General features: G+C 39.3%; 1 protein-coding gene across 5 annotated transcripts in view; it reads left to right on the top strand.

The window, feature by feature from the left end:
• Positions 1 to 14155, top strand: part of rtkna (rhotekin a) — a 277698-nt gene that overhangs the window by 98913 nt on the left and 164630 nt on the right. The window contains exon 1 of one of the 5 annotated variants that reach the window (XM_051930089.1): positions 2483 to 2506. The exons of the other annotated variants lie outside the window; for them this stretch is intronic. The gene's annotated coding sequence lies outside the window, so the exon portion shown is untranslated. Of the gene's footprint in view, positions 1 to 2482; positions 2507 to 14155 lie in introns of those variants that run through there. 5 annotated transcript variants of the gene reach the window in all.

Raw genomic sequence — 14155 nt, 5'->3', positions numbered from 1 at the left:
ATTTCACCCTGTTTGCATTGATAGAATCTACTTGCTCCCCAAAACACAAGGTTGAGTCTTGGTATTTAGCAAAGCCAGCTTTATTCATTTTGAAACAGGGACTGCAGGATTATTTATTGCAGCAGGAGCTACCACTCTCCTATACACAGACTCAGCAAACAGACATAGTCAAAGTGGCCAAGTTATACTATTCCTTTTATTTATAATGTTCCTTGCATCACCCATTGGCGACAGGTGCTTATACTGCAATCTCAATAGTCTTTCTTGGGCATAGCAGTAGCCCAAACAGAATGCAGGTTAGGTTGATTAGTGATCTTAAAGTGTTCCAGTGGGGTGTATATGTGTGTGTGCTCTATAATGGGTCAGTACCCAGCCCTGCCTTGTCCCCAATATTTTCATGATGGACCTAGGTCCGTTGTGATCCTGCTGTAATGGAATAAGTTCAAATAATTGAGTGAAATGTCCATTGGCCCTGCTATACAGCTCAGGAACAAGCACTGTTTTGCTAAATTTGTAATGTAATTTATTAGGCATGTGGTCAGACATGAATTGGTCATTCACTATTACACCTTCACTTCAGTCTAACTTATCCTAATGAGGGTCACAGCAGCAAAACACCAAATTGGACAGACATGGACACTCCATCCCATCCATAGCAACTGTCTCCGGTTATGGAAGAAAACACCTTTATGATCCAATCTGTTACACATCTAAATGTTAATTCTAAATTTCCATACCAAATGCACATACAGATACTTGCAAGAGTAGCATTTAGGATTTAGGTACTAATCAAGATGTAGTCTACAATGAAAACCAGTGGACATTGCCCAGCTGGATGGTATATTCTGAGTATATTGCAGACACAGAACAATAAAAACATCTGAACAGCAGGAGACAAATAATGTAATGGGTTATTTCCACACTAAAATATGACAGAAGGTAAGAGATTCACGTTTTACATTTTAGCTATACAGCTCTAACATTCTATTTTGTATTTTCTTTACTTTTTAGTGTGGCAATAACTTTTAACCTTTTTTTTCCTTTGCAGATACATGCAGGCACAGTCCTTTACTAACTACATAGCAAAAAAATAAACTTGATTTGCTGTTCCGTCTATAGATTGATGAAGTTATTTGCTTTACTTTTCTGCAGTACTTTTTGGAATTCACCCATACACACTTGGACACACTGTGTTTTATTAAAATAATTAAAGAGGAGAGTTTGTCACCCATGCAGTAATTAACATTTCTACTTTACAAGGCAGTTGCTGGTAAGAGATGGCCTCCTCGCAGACCTGTCTCTCAAAACGCTTAGTTCTTTTCTCACCAAAACCTCACAAGCTTCTCTGCTCCTATTACTATTTTTTGCTCTAAAATGTTAATGAGTGGCTTCTGATTGACTCTGACCATAATGACTGTTTAGACTCTAGAAGAACCTGCTATTGGAGTTGCTTTGTGTCTGTAATTTGAAAGTTTCTATTTGAAAATACTGTTCTACTTTTTTTGGAGACAAGCCATTTGAAGTATTTTCTCTGTTACTAAACCAGAAAGATGACTGCCAATATCAATTTATAAATCATTAAAACATAGTTGAGAAAATATTTTTTTCAGCTCAAACATCGGTGGCTGACTAGAGCTACCCTGTGTTAGCACAATTCCACACAAGAATCCTGACTTTCAAGGGTATGATGCTTGACAATGGGTAATGGCTGTATTTAAAAGCTAAATAAATAAACCTTTTAATTTAAAGAAATAAAAGTTAAAATTAATATCTTTAAGGTCAGTATGGTGGCACAGTGGTTAATTGTTAAAACTCAGGAACCGTCAGTTTTGATCCACTCTGCTGGGAGTTTATATGTTTTTCCCATGTAGTGAATCAATTATTATAGTGCCCTTCACAGAGCACACCATCATTTAACAATCAAGCAAATGTAATAATGAAAGCAGCAAGATTAAAAGCAAAAATATCCAGTACATAATCATATACAAGATAATAAACAGTGACTGAACATAAACAGAAAATGAATGGGGACAAATTAAAACTGTGATTTGGTGATGCAGTAGAATAAGGATCAATACTCTAGATACAAGAGGGTAAATAAGAAAATGTCGTCTATTTTTCTGAGTGCTTTGGTTTCTTCCACCTTCCAAACATTTCTGTAAAAGGTGCACTCTAAATTCCTTGCTCTGAAATGGACTGGTATTGGTACCAGGCATGCACTTGGTGGTACCAAGATATATACTGCCCTCCAATTTCCCTGCATTATGGCTGCAGAAAGTGAATGGATAAACATTTGCCTTTTCTCGGATTACTCAGCCTCTGATACCATGCAGCCTCCCAGGATGTGATGGTAAATGGTTTTTATGACCTCAGCTTTAGCTTAGCTGCTGTCTCACAAAGAGCTGTTGACAGAGGCACAGAACTAGAAATGGTGCATTGTCCCTCAGAGTGAAGAAGTCAGGACTTCCAGATAATGCTGTAGTGATGTAATGAAGCAAAAATTCAAGTGAGTATGATATCACATTTCCTGTGATTTGCTGTAAATTGTAAATTACTATGAAGAGATGATCTCATAGCTTGGAGCATTTCAGTACTGTCTCTTTCATCTTCATTTAATTATGGGCTCAATAAACACTCTGATACTGGAGCTAATGAGGCTCTGTGGATATCTTTCATTGAATATTGTAATTTTTTTTCAGTGCTTCTCAGATGCTTATGCCTGCCTCACTATTAATGTCTTAGCAGTTAAATGCTGGCAAAAGAACATCTTTGTTGGCTTTGTGGCATAAAGTTTAACTACCACACCAAAATTAAAAAAAAAATAATAATAATAATAATTTTGTAGTTTTAAGGTGATACTTTGTCATGAAACTGTGACAATATTTCAGTTTGCCTGTCTATAACTTAGTTATGGTGCATTATCACCATATTTGGTCCAACAGTTTCCATGTCTTATAGCAAATTGTTTATCTAGTTCGGCTGCACTTCATCTATTTTCACTGTGACCTGCATGGTTTAAATGTGGCAGCAATTGTGTAGATTTTTAAAGGCCATTATGTCTGTTTAAGTTTACTGCTCTAAATGAGCTATATGTCAGAGTTTCAGTCTTAGTGATCCATGTAGAGGCAAGTTTCTATGCATTGTCAGAAAGACTCTTACCATTATTCAGGACTTTTATCACCGATGGGTTCTCCATGTCCAGTATTTATTTACTTTTTGGCTGTTCATTATCAGTTAACATTTGCAAAAATGCAATTTCAGAGTAGTGACCTTTTCATTTTGCATTATGTATAGCCAGGGGCAGCTCTATTGACACCGAGGAAACGTGTGAAAAAGAAAGATAAGACAAGCCTGCCTGTTCATTTTGAAAAATGACAGCAGGTTTGTATTCTAGTGGTCTTCCTGAAAACCATTATGTTCTACTTGATTAATCATCATCCTTCCTCTCAAGAAGTGAATAATCTTTTGGACCCAGTGGGGTGGGGGTGCGAGATAACTGCATTTTTTGCATATACAATCTCGGCAGTGAGTCGCATCCTGTCTCTGTGACCCTTAAGAGGGGTCCTACTATAAAAGGAATATTTTTGCTATTTCCCTAGCTCAAAATAAAAAAAATAAAGAAATTATTAAACTTTTGGAAATAAATGTAGTTTTGAATTAAAATAAGATTCTGTGGGAGTACAACACAAGCACCATTGAGTCCTGTGTTAGAATATGCATGTTTGGATAATAAATGAATGAGTAATTTACTGCATTTGCATTCATACAAATCTTTACACCTCACAGTATATTTAGTAAATGTTTCTGACAGATAAGCAAAATAAATTGTTCATAGTGTATCAACAATTTTAACATCATATTTGGCTACATGGTGGATTTTTCCTTATATAGAGAGCTAGACAGTAAAGAAATTATACTCTCTCCAAAGTCCCTCTAATCTAGTTACTGTATACACCCTTTCATTACATGCCATGCCCCAACAGACGTGCAAGATTTTTGTTTTAGTCTCTTATATTTTTATTGCCTGTAAACATGTAGAATTAAACTCATTCACTGGAAGGAATGAATTTTGCATTGTATGGTAACACAGACACATGGTGCAAACAAAGATCTGTGTTTTTTTTTTTTTTTTATTTAATAAATCCAGATGGAAAATACTGTATAAGCCATGTTGCAGAGTGCGGTTGCGGTGCCTCTAAATCAGTAAAGAATTAATTATACAGTATTCTGTGTCTTCTGTATATTTTCATCATGCTTTACTAGTTCGATGTGTACTCTTTGACTTCTTCCTTCTGTTGTGCAGGAGTTCAAAGTTATTCAATTTTAATATTGATCTTGTATTGTCACACACGTGTGCATAGGAGGCAGCTGAAGGGCTTAGAGATGAATGATAATACGTCTGCCCGGGGGGGGGTGTGGGGGGCGGGGTGCACTGATGCTCTTTCTGAGTTCCCTGCAGGCCTTTCCCGGGAAATCCCACCAGGAGCCACTGCCTCGACTCGGGACACATCACTTCCGGCCCCGGCCCTGAGGACGACATCACTTTCGGTCCTGGCCCCGAGGACGACATCACTTCCGGTGTTGTTCCCGAGGACGACATCACTTCCCCCAAACTTCCTATAAAGCCTCACACCTTTTCCCTGGAAGTCAGTTCTGTTTTGGACTCTGTCTTGTAAACTTGACTCAACAATGAATCATTGACTTTTGCAGCCATGATACTGAATTATACGGGTGGCTGCCCCAAACCTTGCCATGTCTCTTGTCTCTTCTTCTCACAGTATACATGTAAAAATGTTGTTGAAAGCTAAATAATTAGTTCAAGCACTCAAGCACCTTTTTGAATATCTACATGTTGTAACAGTATTGCTTCCAGTGTAGAATTTTTAACACCCTTCTACCATTGCACAAATATGCTAAGGAATATATTTTAAGTTATTGCAGTAATTTTATCATCTACATGATAGAGTGGACACTGAGAGGCTGTAAAAACTGTGTATCTAAAGTGAAAGCTTTTCGGAATGGACCATAATTCCTGTTTTTTGGGGTAGCAAAAAGCAGTGAAGTGCATCTCTGTCACTACAAGGATCCAGTGTTCTGGGTTCAAATCCCATTTCTGGCCATGTTCGATGTGGAGTTTGCATGTTCTCCCAATGTCTATTGCAGCTTTCATCCAAGTACTCAGGTTTTCCTCCTATATCCCCAAAGATGTGCTGGTCATATTAATTGACAATTCTAATTTGGTTTATGTGTGAGTGTGAATGGGCCTAGCAATGATCTGGTGCCTTAGTTAGGACAGTTTCCTACCTTGGAGCCATTTCTGCCAGGTTAGTCACTGGCCCCCAGTGACACTAAATTTGAATAACCAGATTTGAAATTTTTTTTTCTGTATATTCAGTTCAAACTGGATATGCTTTGAAAAGTGCAAACCTCCAAGCAGTTTTAAATGGGGGCTTTGCTTGACAAGGTATGTATAACTGAGTTTCCTTAAACTATAAAATATAAGATGTAGATTTCAGAAGAATATATAAATTCTTTGCAAACATTGGCATGGCTTTTGGTATAATCTTCTGATCTTATAGAGGCTCCATGCAATAAGTTCATGAACATTCTGCATTACTTAAATATAAAGCCATAGAAAAAAAAGGATTCAAAGAATACATTGAACAACACAATATTTGTGCACCCTGTTTTTTTTTCCAAAAATGTTACCCAAATTTATATCCATAAAATGCTATGCTGGAACAAAGATCACAGTAATTGTGCTTCCTGCACAGTGATCCATGACAGGTTTCTCCATTCTAAACGTTTATCTGACAATCTTTGCTCAAAAGTAAGTAGAGTCATGAGGTTGCTCAGAATTCAGCTTTAAAAAAAACTCAAAATACCTTTTAGGGTCTGTACTAGAAGAATTAATGTAAATGAATAACTACATTAATAATGTAAATTTAACAAGGATTGTAGCAGTAGTGCTTCTGCCTAACAATAAGGAGACCGTAGTTCGAGTCCTAGGTGCTTCCTGCAGGAACTTCAAATGTGTGAGTTTCCTCCAGGCACTCTGGTCTTCTCCCACCATTTAAAGCCTTGCAGGTTAAATGAATTAGCATTGCTAAATTGGCTATTGGTATGTGTGTTTGTGTCTGTGTTTACACCCTGTGATGGGCTGGCATCCTGTCCAAGGTAATGTTTGTACCTTGTGCCTGATGCTTGCTGGAACTGGATCCAGCTTCCATGTGCCTCTGCTACAGATGAGCAGGTAAGAAAATAGATGGATAAATAAATTTAAAGAGGTGTAGTGTGGCAAGGTGCCATAGTGGGTAACACTACCATTCCACAGAACTGGAATCCTGGGTTGAAAACCCTATTCCTGGTTTTTGACTGTAGTTTGCACATTGGTTATCTTTTGAAGATTCAGGTTTTTATCCTACAATCTGATGGTTACGTTAATTGGAAAATGCAAATTTGCCCTTAGTATGTTTGATAATTTTATGTAATGTTATGAAAATATTTGTATTATATATAAGATTGTTTTAATATCTCTTCCAAAGTTTATTTTCTTTATTTAAGACAAATTAATATTTATTTATAATTATTTCAAAAATCTGTTGAATATGTCAACACAAATTATACTGTTTATACATTATATATATATATATACAGTGATCCCTCCTCGATCGCGGGGGTTGCGTTCCAGAACCCCCCGCGAAATGTGAAAATCCGCGAAGTAGAAACCATATGTTTATATGGTTATTTTTATATTGTCAAGCTTGGGTCACAGATTTGCACAGAAACACAGGAGGTTGTAGAGAGACAGGAACTTTATTCAAACACTGCAAACAAACATTTGTCTCTTTTTCAAAAGTGTAAACGTGCTCCATGACAAGACAGAGATGACATTTCCGTCTCACAATTAAAAGAATGCAAACATATCTTTCTCTTCAAAGGAGTGTGCGTTGGGAGCAGAGCAGAGGATGTCAGAGAGAGAGAGAGAGAGAGAGAGAGAAAAGCAAACAATCAAAAATCAATAGGTGCTGTTTGAGCTTTTAAGTGTGTGAAGCACCATGCGGGAAGCATATCGCGCAACAAAGCAACCACAAGTAAGCCCAGCAAAGAAGGGAGCAATGTGAAGGTAGTCTTTCAGCGCTTTTTGAGGAACGGCCGTATCCTCTAGGGGTGCGAACAGCCCCCGTGCTCACAATATATTTGAGGAGTTTTATTTAATACGTGATACGTGCTCTGATTGGGTAGCTTCTCAGCCATCTGCCAATAGCGTCCCTTGTATGAAATCAACTGGGCAAACCAACTGATGAAGCATGTACCAGAAATTAAAAGATCCATTGTCCACTGAAACCCAAGAACCAGTGAAAAATCCGCGATATATATTTAAATATGCTTACATATAAAATCTGCGATAGAGTGAAGCCGTGAAAGTCGAAGCGCGATATAGCAAGGGATTACTGTATATATACATACAAGTTGACATTCAAAAATTCGGCAACCTCCGGACCTGAGGAGTGCCGGATTTTTGAAAATGCTGGATTTTGGCTGGTTATATATGCTGTATATATTTAACAGAAAATGACTACATGTACAGTCCTTTAAAGAAAGAAAATCAAACACTAAATGAAAAGCAAATGGTTTGCACAGACACGCCGCTATCAAGTTTTGTTTAGCACTTCTACTTTCTCTGTGATTGACAACGCATGATGTTTACGTTTTACACCACCTCTTTTCTTTGCTGAATCCATAATGGAGCTATACAACAGCAAATAAATGATAAAATGAGAAGGAATGAGCAGGAATGCCTGTTAGCAGGTGTTAGCAAGACTCAACAACTGATTATCGACTACAGCACCATTAAAACATAAACTGTGCCTCCAGAAAACAGTGGTGTGCCAACGCGGTAAATTTGAAAATGCACTCCGAAATTCATGTCAGAAATCTGAAGGAACCAGATTATCGATGGCCGGATTTTTGTATGTCAACCTGTGTGTATATATATACACACCAGGACATACCCACACATTTCTCTCATTTGAATAAGACAAACGAAACAATACTGTATGTTGTGTGTATACGGTGTCTTTTGTGCATGTCATATTTTGGTTTATTTTTGTGAATTGAATGAATATCAGTGTCTTTTGCCAAAGAATGTTAATCTGTGCTCACTGCAGTATAATTCCTAGGTGCCTTGTCAATTTGGCTGTTAGGATTTGTTAATCAACAAAAGAAAAAGGAAGAGGAAATTATTTGGAGAATGCAGATAAAAACCTCTCAAAAGAATCTCTGTTGTTGATTACAAATGGCTAGTGTATCTTCTTACAGGATATGCCTTGAAAGTAAAAGTCTAAGGTAAATAAATTTACATGTGAAAAATTGTGTGTCTTTCTTTATTTGAGTCAAGACATGTGATGGACTAACTGATACTGGTGGAGCAAACAGCAGCCAGGCTAAAACAAAACTGTAGTTTTAGCAATAAGCAAGTGTGTGTTTTACATTTAACAGTAGGGAATTTGTGTTGTCTCAATGGATGTTCTGTAACAGGGGTGACCAGACATCCTTGTTTTACCTGGAAGGTAATAGGTCTCGGCTTCTGTTCCCAAAGAATTGCACAAAAAATGACTGACCAATATGTTATTTAGTTCCCCAAAAATGTTTGGCATTCCAGTTTTCATTACAAAAGAGGCCCAGCCAAAAACTTAACATTGGTGCAATTACTGTTTCAATTATTCAATTATTTTACTGCCTACTGAATTTTTTCACTTGATACTCTGCCACAACCTATAAGTGAGTGAACTCATACAAGCCTAACTGGCCTAATTGAACATATATATACAGTATATGTTCTGATCCATTGAATACTCTCTAGGCTATCATCTTTAGAAAACAACAGCAAGTATACCAAAAACAGCTTAACTAACAGGGAAACTGACTGTTACAGCAACTTTGACCCTGTTGTTACTTAGTGGGGATTTCCTAGCAGAGCTTCACCAAACAATTCTAAACTAAACATAAAATTATTATTTTTGCCATTATTGGTGTTTTGTTATTATCATTGTTGCTATTTTGTTGCTGTTGTAGCTTTGAGGTGTCACTATACTACCTTTCCGCAGTGCATTTCCAAGTATTCAATCTGGAGCTAATGCACCCCGCTGGACAAACTCAGTTCAAGTCCTTTGACTATTACTATTAATAAACATCTTATTATTTCAATTACTGAAAAAACACACACTGTTATGTTTTAATGAATTCACGGACTGAAGGCAAACTAAAACGTTCTACTGAAACAAGATGATCAGTAAACATCCATCCATCCATTTTCCAACCCGCTGAATCCGAACACAGGGTCACGGGGGTCTGCTGGAGCCAATCCCAGCCAACACAGGGCACAAGGCAGGGAACCAATCCTGGGCAGGGTGCCAACCCACCGCAGGAAACACACAAACACACCCACACACCAAGCACACACTAGGGCCAATTTAGAATCGCCAATCCACCTAAGCTGCATGTCTTTGGACTGTGGGAGGAAACCGGAGCGCCCGGAGGAAACCCACGCAGACACGGGGAGAACATGCAAACTCCACGCAGGGCGGACCCGGGAAGCGAACCCGGGTCCCCAGATCTCCCAACTGCGAGGCAGCAGCGCTACCCACTGCGCCACCATGCCGCCCCATCAGTAAACATTAGGTATTAAACTCTCCATATAAATCTATTGAAACCAAAGAAACTGCAGAAACTGTAGGGGGTACTTGAACTCCATAACGAATGGATAATGTTTTTTTGATGCACAACATTACATGCAAACAAATTTCATCCATCCATCCATCCATCCATTTTCCAACCCGCTGAATCCAAACACAGGGTCACGGGGGTCTGCTGGAGCCAATCCCAGCCAACACAGGGCACAAGGCAGGAAACAATCCTGGGCAGGGTGCCAACCCACCGCAGGACACACACAAACACACCCACACACCAAGCACACACTAGGGCCAATTTAGAATCGCCAATCCACCTAACCTGCATGTCTTTGGACTGTGGGAGGAAACCGGAGTGCCCGGAGGAAACCCACGCAGACACGGGGAGAACATGCAAACTCCACGCAGGGAGGACCCGGGAAGCGAACCCGGGTCCCCAGATCACCCAACTGCGAGGCAGCAGCGCTACCCACTGCGCCACCGTGCCGCCCCAAACAAATTTCAATAAATCCAAATTAGAAAACAAAACTAATGGTGTTTAACTTGGGCTTATAATACAATGAATATGAATGAAGATGGATCAGATATAATTAAAACCAGATCCTTTTAGTAAATCAAGTTCAAAGTGATATGTTGCCGAAAAGTAACTTTTATGGGTGATCATATGATCTCATTTTTCTACATTTAGAGCTATGCATGTGGAGTTGCTAAGGAGGAGCGGGGCTAGGTTACCATGCGGGGAGGTGACATCCTGGCATTGTTCAGTGTTGATTGAATATTTGCTCCTCATGTAAATCAGCAGTCTTTGTGCAAAACCCATAATCCCTTATCCCCCCCACCCCCCCACCCCCACCCCCATGGGTTATAGCACCATCTGCCCAGTGGTAATTTAAATGCACATCATTTAAATTGAAATGAAGGGAGGTGTGCATTACAAAGGTAATGAACTTTGAAATGTTCGATTTTGCATTTTTTAATCTAAGAAATATTGGTTTTGTACACAATAAAATGAATAAAATATACATTTGGAGCAGTGTATTGTTGGACAGTAGTATATGTTGGCAAGGTGTGGCAAATTAAACTCAGTTCTAAACAGCCTTGCCTTTCTCTCAGAATTAAATTTCCCATTTTGAAACATATTCTCAATGCTTTGATAGTGCAGTGGCTGGTGTGGCTTGCAGACTCTGGGTGTAAATCCTTGTTCAAGTGTAACCTGTGTTGAGTTTGCCACTTCTCCTCACGTCGACATGGGATGTACCTGGTTACCTTCCATTCCAAAATGGTGAGGGTCCAGTTTCATATAATACATATGTACAATTGAGGGTCACAGGGCAGAACATACCCTTCAGACACAAGGCAGCAATCAGCCTTGGGAAGGAGGCCAGTCCCTTTCAAGCAGACATTCACACTTATAGCCAATGGAGCCAATTTGGAGTTGTGATTGAGAATTCCACTAAATAAAATGTTAAATATAAAAAAAACAAAAAAAAAATACATTGTAACATAGTGAAGAAGTTAAACTATGTGCCGTTAATGTCACAGAGATCTTACCATTGCACACTAAAGTAGAATAATTGTAGCTTTCCGTACCCTAGGAACATTTCCTCAATTCATCTAGAAGCAGTGATGCTTACCAGGTGAGGTTGTAGCTTTGAGACCAAGTAGTGACTGACGTATGGTGGCTGCATGGCTAACTTGTTATGTTGTATAAAATTTATGTAAGGAAATTCTCGTGAAAAGCCACTTTAAGCAATGGAGGGTTTAACAGAGACAAGATGTGAGAACGTTTTAGTCAGCATAGCAGTGCTGTTACAATTCCATAGTGAAAAGGAATGCATGTTAGCCTCCTAGGACCATATCATCTATTCAGCAAGTCAAGTCATTTATTTACCACTTCCAGATCAGCAGATATGAACCTGTCATAATATTAGATTAAAAAATGGGTTGCAAATTGTTAACTTTTGCAATTATTAAAAAAAAAAAGTAGTTAAAAAGTAGTTAAATAAGAATAGTTTATTCACAACCCAGTACTTTAAACACATTTTATTACAAGGTTCAGTAGTAAGAGAGCTGGAGCACACAGTATTTTTTTCCTACAGTTTTGTACTAAAATCACTTAGTTACTGACTGATTATCAAATTAATTGTTGTAACGATGCGGGTTTGCTCCACACTCCCATCTTGCTTTTGGGAGCCCTTGAACCCGACACCGTTGGTAATGTCACCGATGAGCTTGGCAATGAGGCACAACAGTGAAACAAGGGAATGGTGTAAAAGTGTCAAATGCTTTTATTTTAAAAACAACAAAACAGTGTCCAAATAAATAGTGCAGTGCATCAATTCCTTAAATAAAGAATCCAATAAAACGAGTAAAAAGGTGGAGGTTAAAATCCAATAGACAAATGCCTTTAAAAAAGCAACAAGGTTAAAACAATAGCTGGAAACAGTCTCTTTTAAAACACAAAGCCCGGTGCCTTCTATTACTGGTGACTCCCCCATTTCTCCCATCCAGGCTATGCACCAGGGGAGTCACCCTACTGTACATGCAGCTGATCTTCTTTGCTCTACTGGTCTGGTGGCCTTCCGATCCCTGGCTCCGGTTCTGCTCACCTAGACCGAGACTTGGGCTCCCCAGCGACCAGGACACTCACACTGGGGCTTCTTCTATGGCGAGCCAACCTTCTCCCGATCACTCCTGCTTCAAACAGTTGCTCAGCAGGAGCGAACACTACCGTCGGCCCTCAGGTGCCGGCCAAATACCCCACTCGAGCTCGCCTCTCCCAGCTACTTGTTAACAGCGTGCGCTTGCTCGTTCTCCTTCTCTCCTGCACCAGCTTTCTCCCTCTTGGTTCTTGCAGTCTTCTCCTCCTTAACCTCTGTCCGCCTTTTCTGTCTTTACTAGGGGGCTCCGCCCCCTGCTCGCTTCGCTCGCCAACCCCTGGTGTTGGGAATGACAAAGAGCGTGATGTATGAATGAGATATAGAATAGTGTGAAGGTGTAGATGATGCAAATAGAAAGCAAACAATAAAGTGTGTGGCACAGTGTAAAGGTTTATTGCAAAATTTCTTTGTACACGCCGTTTAAGTGTAAAAGGTAATTCCAGCTCAGAACTTGTAAGGTCAATGAAGATGGTTACTGTTGTGATCAGAGTCAAGTTTGTCAGAGCTTAGAAAGAGTTGTGTCTCTCCAGGAAGTAATGGAATGACTTGGGTATTTATGTTTTCCACATTAATATTTTTTGGACATAATATAGTGCGTTGTGTTAAAAGGGGCATTTGGTCTAATGAGATTGCTGTTCCAAATCTGTCTGTAACTAAGTCGTCGCAGATAAAGGCTTGAGGAATTGTAATAATATTTTTTGGGTGAAGTCCATCTGTATTGGTGAGTGTACCATCTCTCAGTTGTAATAAGCAATTGTTATGATCTGGTTCTGGACATCGTATCTTTTTTACTAACTGTATCTTTTGAAAGCAATGCCAATTGTCTGCGTATTTTAAGGTGCACTGAACAATAGCTGAGTGCATGGCATCTGGAAGAATAGCTAATCACTGTCTAAAATCTCCTCCTCATAAAAGTACCTTTCCTCCAAATCGAATATTATTATTCATAAACGTTTGTAGAAGTTTATGAATGGTGTTGAGTAAGTGACTTCATGCCATTGTACATTCATCAATAAACAACATTTTTTCAAGACGGATGTCACGTGCAGTGCCACCGTTAATGTCCATAGTGGATACCGATTTGTAGGATCTAATGCAGTTAATAAAGATTTCACTTTCAGGTACATCGTCAGTTAGAAGCTTCTGTAGAAATTCAGGATATGAATGTAAAGGAGGCAGTCTAATTTGACCCTTTTGACAACAACGTGTAAATGTATTACTTGTATTGCCAGTTGTTTCTTCAGGGAAGTGAACTGAATGACAATGATTGCAAATGACATTCATTAATCCGAATGAATTTTCCTGGTGTATGTTTTGCTTGTGCCGTTTGAGAGGCGCGTTGTTGCATGTGTAGTATTTGGGACGTGTGGTTTTGGAGCTGTAATCGATTTGCCTGTGCTGTGTGAGAAGCCCATTGTAGACTTCGCTGCCGTTAACATGTTTTGCTTGTGGTGTTTGAGTGCCGCGTTGTTGCATGTCCATTATTTGTGACGCGCTATTTTTGATTTTTAATTGATTCGCCTCCGCTTTGCGCAAAGTCCGTTTCACTCTACGTCGTGCATTGTTTGTATCGTGCCTTGTCCGTTTTTGTATGTCGGTCAGTTGAGCTTTCTGCTTTTGGAGTCTTGCTTGCTTGTTTTCTGGCCGGTCATATGCGCGTTGCTTTGCTCCCTTTTTTGTATGTCTGAGACGCGAGCTCTTTCTTTTGAAATCGTGCTTGTTTCGATGCAGCACTTCGAGACGCGCGCTGTATGCATCTACGTTCAATGTGTCTGTTCATTTGGGCACGTCTCTGTAACGGGG

Source organism: Erpetoichthys calabaricus, chromosome 7 (assembly GCF_900747795.2).
Source record: "Erpetoichthys calabaricus chromosome 7, fErpCal1.3, whole genome shotgun sequence".
NCBI classification, from domain to species: Eukaryota; Metazoa; Chordata; class Cladistia; order Polypteriformes; family Polypteridae; genus Erpetoichthys; species Erpetoichthys calabaricus.
Note: the sequence above shows the minus strand (reverse complement) of the source record. Positions and strands in the feature narration are given on the sequence as shown.